The following is a 6,145-nucleotide window of genomic DNA, read 5'->3' as shown; positions in this document are numbered from 1 at the left end:
GTTCAGAGTTCTGGGACCATCCCCTGAGCCTGCTTGGTAGGGTATTCTGTGTTTTTGTTGGCGGAGCTCTCTGCTATACGTCCACCTGATCCGCCATCTTGTTTGTTCTAAGTCATGATATTTTAAATTACCTAATTGCCACTGCTGTTGTTAAGTGCCATTGAGTTGATTCCAACTCATAATGACCCTGTACAGAGTTTCCGGTGAGCTTGAGTCTCCTACTTTGTGGTTCAAACCAACCTAGCGGACCAGCGCATCACCCTACCATGCCACGCCAGGACTCCTAATAATTTCCTATGCATATGGAAATTGGGCAGTGAATAAGGAAGACCATAGAAGAAGTTATGTACTTGAGTTACTGTGTTGGAAGAGAATATTAAAATGACTAGGGACTGCATAAAGAACAAATCAATCTGTGTTGAAAGAATTACAGCCTGATTGTTCCTTGAAAGTCAGGATGACCAGTCTGTGTCTCTCATACTTCAGCAGCAATGGGCTCAAGAGTAGCAGTGATTATGAATTTGGTGCACGACAGGCAGTGCTTTGTTTTTGTTCATAGGGTTATTTGAGTCAGTACCAACTCAATGGCATCTAACAACAGCAACATATGAGGCCTCAACTTCTTTGTGATTAACACACTAGCTACAAAACTCATCTGAATAAAGTTGTCTCTGTCACAAACAGGCCTAGTGAAAGTGGAGTGTTGAGATTCCAAATTCTGCTGAAGAACACTAATTGTATTCACATGCTGTTGGTCTGCCTGAGTTTAGCATGTTTTGAGTTGTAATGATGCTCAAGTTTGGCTTTTTGCAATACTGCTAATATATCACCACAAAGTAGACACACAGTTTTGCCTTTGTCTTCCACAACAACAAAACAATCATTGGTCCATTTGTCTTGAAAAGATGGAAAATCTGCATCAATTTTTCTCTGCTTTGGAATCACCATTTGTTGGATGTCACACCACTTAAGTTTTATTAACCACTCAGTGTGTGAGTGGCCATCAATCAATGTGACTGTTTTGATCATTGTTCTAATTCTGCATCTTGGAATTTGAAAATATCCAACTTACGCATCATAGACTCTTGAGATCTTTTCTGTGTACTTTCATTTGATTAATCTTCCTCTAAGACTCAATTTTTGTGAGGATTGTTGATCATGGATGTATGGATAAAGATTGTATTAGAATTATCAATTGTGGCAACAAAGAAGTTAACAACATCGTTGTCAATCGTCAGAGACAAGTTCATCAATATTGCAAGAAATCATCTCAGGTCATCATCACTGGATCCACTTAGTTTCACTATAGTGTGTTAACACTTTCACAGTGTGTACACTTCCAGCCTACATGGCACTGACTGTCCTCAGAGTCATCACAATACACACAGACAGACCATGGGCAGCCAATGATAAGCGAATGTGTCTCTCCCATCACGTACTCCTATGTGTCCTGTCGATCCCATAATGGATTTGTCACTCAAAATTAATGTTATTATTATGATTTCCTTAATATAAATGTATGTTGCTATGAAAAACTCCTAGATTTATTGATTTTCAAGTCATACCTGTGGTTGATTTGTCAGGGCCAGACCAAATGATTTTGTGGGCCTTTTATGGCCCATAGGATGGACGTACCCAAAGGCTTTTGATTGTGTGGATCATGACAAGCTATGGACAACATTGCAAAGTATAAGTATTCCAGAACACTTAATTGTGTTCATGAGAATCTGTATCTGGACCTAGAAGCAATTATTCAAACAGAACATGGGAACACTTAATGGTTTCAAATTAAGAAAGTTGTGTGACAGGGATGTATTGTTTCACTTATTCAACCTATATGCTGAGCAAATAATCTGAGAAGCTGGGTTATATGAAGAAAAACTTGGCATCAAGATTGAAGGAAGACTCATTAACAACCTGTGATATGCAGATGATACAATCTTGCTTGCTGAAAGTGAAGAGGACTTAAAACATTTACTGATGAAGATCAAAGAGCACAGCCTTCGGTATGGATTACTTCTCAATGTAAAGAAGACAAAAACCCTCACCACTGGACCAATAAACAACATTCTTATCAGTGGAGAAAAGATTGAAGTTGTCACGGACTTCATTCTTCTTGGATTAACAACTAACACTCACAGAAGCAGCAGTCAAGAAATCAAAGTATTGCATTAGGCAAATCTGGTGCACAAGACCTTTTTAAAGTGTTGAAGAGCAAAACTGTCAGCTTGAGGACTAAGGTGCACCTGATCCAAGCTATGGTATTTTCAGTAACCTCATATGCATGCTAAAGTTGGACAATGAATAAGAAAGACAGTAGAGAAATTGACGCATTTGAGTTATGGTATTAGAGGAGAATATTGAAAGTGCACGGCCTGCCGAATGAACAAACAGGTTATCTAGTAGTCCTGGTATAATGCTGTAGGATAAACACTGAACTGCAAGGTTGATTTGAACCACAAGGTTGGCAGTTCAAACCCATAGCCACTCCTCGGAAACCCTATACAGTGTGGCTATGAGTCAGACCCAAATCCATGGCACTTAACAACAGCAACAACAGTCTATTATCAATTGCAGAAAACACGAAGTTTAATTCATTTTAAAGAAAATTTTAGGCAATTTGCTAATTGTATTTAGCAATTTGGAGGCATTCACAGTATGGAAGACTTGGTTTAAAAATCCAGGGGTTTAAACATTATTTCTATAAACTAACTGCCATTGTCTTCAATTGAGTACAGACTACTTATTTTAAAATGTGTCATTTGGTGTTAAAAGCATTTCACGGAATGTAGTATCATCCTTAATAAAAAGTTTGTGATATTTTCCAGATTCATCATATTTTGCAGAGTTAGCAGTAAATCAGAATCAGCTTGAATTTTAAATTAAGTCAAATAACTGATTATCGCTAACATGTTGCCTAGCTATCTCAAAGTTCTGTTTGCTTTCCAATTTCCAGTGCTCTTAATTTTCCATTTAATTTATCTCAGTTCTATTCAAATTGTTATAAGATACATTTGTGACTATATTCTGTAAGAAAGAGACTTTCATTATTGAATGAAGAAAACACAAACAAATGACTCACACATTTTTTTCCTACAGTTTTGTTTTATTGAACCATTTCTTTTTCTAATTATTCTAGTGAAACTGAATAAATTTCTCTATGTGTTCTGTGTTTTTTTTTTTTTTTTTTTTTGTGTGTGTGTACGTTTCCTCTGGATTATTCAATATAGTTTTATAAAATACTATAAGGTATTACTTTAAACAAACCCTGTATTTCCTAAAAGGTGCTGCATTGAACAACTGAGTTTCCTTTTATTTATTTATTTTTTTCAAATCTTTTCATTGTAAATTGGGTGAAAGTTTATAGAGGATATCATCAGTTTTACTTTCAACAATTCATACACATTTTGTTTCATCTCACTGATTGCCATAGCCACAATGTACATCATTTATCCCACTTCTTCCTGTGTTTTTATTTTTTCCATTTTTCCTCTTTCCTAACCTTTCTGAACTTAGTCTTTGGATAAATGCTGCACTTTTGATCTCAAATGGTTGACTATTCTAATAATCTAGTTCTTCAGGTCTCAGAATTTTGGAAACTAATGCTTCTGTGTTTAATTAGTTGACTGGACTAATTTTTTCCATGTTTCTTTGGGAGAAACAGGAGAAACCAGTAGATGCCTGCTCATGAGTTTTCAAGACTCTAGCTGCTACTCAACAAAGCAGGATGTAGACTATTGTCTTTATGAACTATGGTATGCAATTTGCCTTGCTGTCCCCCTAGATTTTGATCCTGACTCCCCAGGCCTAGCTTCTCGTTCCCCCTGGTGTTTCCTTTTGTCTAAGAAGATCTCATAATTTTGCCCTCTGTATAATCCACAATGTTTATGGGCTTTTTTGCAGCAAAGGTAAATACCTATGCAAAAATATTTGGACATATTCCTACTTTCCATACAATATTCAGTCTGTGTGTCTACCCATACATCTACTATTATTGCACAATTGTGTAAGTAACAATATTTACCTCTGTTGTCTTTTAGATCTTGCATTCCGGCAAGAGTTTTCCATTGTGTTTAATTTTGCTCTTTCATCTCAATGATTACAATCCTCTCCATCTAAGACCAGTTGACCTTCTTCCTCCCTGTGGTTTCCCATTACAAATTTCCTCTTTCAAGCTCTGTATATATATATAATTACATAATCTTTCAATATATATATGCATATCTCACTCTTCCTCCCCTCAGCCTGTGTCTCTGCCCATGTATCTACACACAGAACACTGTTGTTCCAAGGTTGTGCATGTTTCACCACTTACCTCTATCCCTTTTAGTCCTTGAATACTTCCCTGTGTCTCCACCTATCTTCATCATTCTTCTACCAACATCCTCTTCTTATATACTGTCCCTGCCCCCTCTTGTATACTGCCCTCCCTGTCACTTGAGAAATGTCTCTACCCTCTAGTAAATGAATCACTCTCCCATCACTCCCACCCTTGGTAACAATACTTCTTTTAGTAAGAAAATATTTTATTGAGTTTTTACAATGGTGATCACATACAATATTTGTATTTTTGTGATTGACTTATTTCACTCAACATATGTCCTTGAAGTTCATTCATGTTATGTGGTGTTTCAAAGATTCGTCATTATTATTCAACTTTGCATACTATTCCAGTATGTGTATGTACCAAAGTTTGTTTATCCACTATTCCATTAATGGTCATATAGGCTGTCTCTATCTTCTTGCTACTGTGAATAGTGATGTGATAAACATCGGTGTGCATATATTTACTTGTGTCCTGGCTCATATTTCTTGTGGATAGATATCAAGTAGAGGGATTACTGGGTCATGAAGTATTTTTATCTCTAACTTTCTGAGGAAACACCATACCATTTTTCACAATGGCTGAAGCATTTTCTAATACCACCAGTAATGTAGGTGGCTCCCAGGCTTTCCCTTACCATTACTTGTTGTTGTCTGTTGTTGTTGTTGTTTTTTTTGAACTTTTTATTAATGCTGGTGTGAGGTTATATCTCCTGATTGCTCTAATGGCTAATGATCATGAACATTTTTTCATATATGTTGGCTGTCTGAAGGCCTCTTTGGTATATGCCTGTTCATATCCCGTGCCCATTTTTAAATTGAGTTGTTTTTCTTTTTCTTGAAGAGTTGTTGCAATTTTCTATATATTTTAGAGATTAGTCCCTTTTCTGATATGTTGTTTGCAAAAAATATTTTCCTGTTCTGTGGGATTCTTTTTTATCCTTTTGGTGAAATATTTTGATGCAAATAAGTTTCTAATTGTTAGTAGGTTCTAGTTTGTTTTCTGATGTTTGTGTGTTTTTAGTAATGTTTGATAGTGTATTTATGCCATGTATTAGAGCCTCTATGTTTGTCCCTCTCTTTTTGTTGATAATCTTTATAATTATAGGGTTTACATGTCGGTCCTTAATTTACGTTGAGGAGCTCTGGTAGCGTAGTGGTTACGAATCGGGCTGCGAACCTTAAGGTCAGCGGTTCGAAACTACCAGCCGCTCCGCGGGAGAAAGATGAGGCTTTCTACTCCTGTAAAGATTTACACCCTTGGAAACCCTGTACAGGGTCGCTATGGGTCGGACCCGACTCGATGGCACTTAACAACAACAACAACATGTTTATGTATAAGATGTGAGATATGGGTCTTGTTTTAATTTTCTGCAAATGGATTTCTGGTTTTGCCAAGACCAGTAAATGAAGAGATTATCTTTTCCCCATTTAATATGTTTTGGTCCTTTCAAAAAGATCAGCTGACTGGGTTCTCAATTCTGTTCAATTGATCTATGTATCTTTTATTGTACCAGTACTAGGCTGTTTTGTTCGCTGTGGTTGTATAATACATTTTGAGATCAGGGAGTGAGAGGCCTCCCACTATATTCTTCTTCCTAAGATGTGCTTGCTTATCCGAGGTCTTTTTCTTTACATATAAAGTTAGAAATAATATTTTCCATCTCTTTACAGAATGATATTGAAATCTAGATTGAGATTACACTATATTTACATATTGGTTTGGATAATGTTGACATTTTCAGAACGTTAAGTCTTACTATCCAAGAGCATGGTATCTTCTGCCATTTTTGCAACCACCTTTCAGTAGTGCTTTGTAATA

Source organism: Chrysochloris asiatica, unplaced genomic scaffold (assembly GCF_000296735.1).
Source record: "Chrysochloris asiatica unplaced genomic scaffold, ChrAsi1.0 scaffold00088, whole genome shotgun sequence".
Taxonomy (NCBI): Eukaryota; Metazoa; Chordata; class Mammalia; order Afrosoricida; family Chrysochloridae; genus Chrysochloris; species Chrysochloris asiatica.
This window is presented reverse-complemented; position numbering follows the sequence as displayed.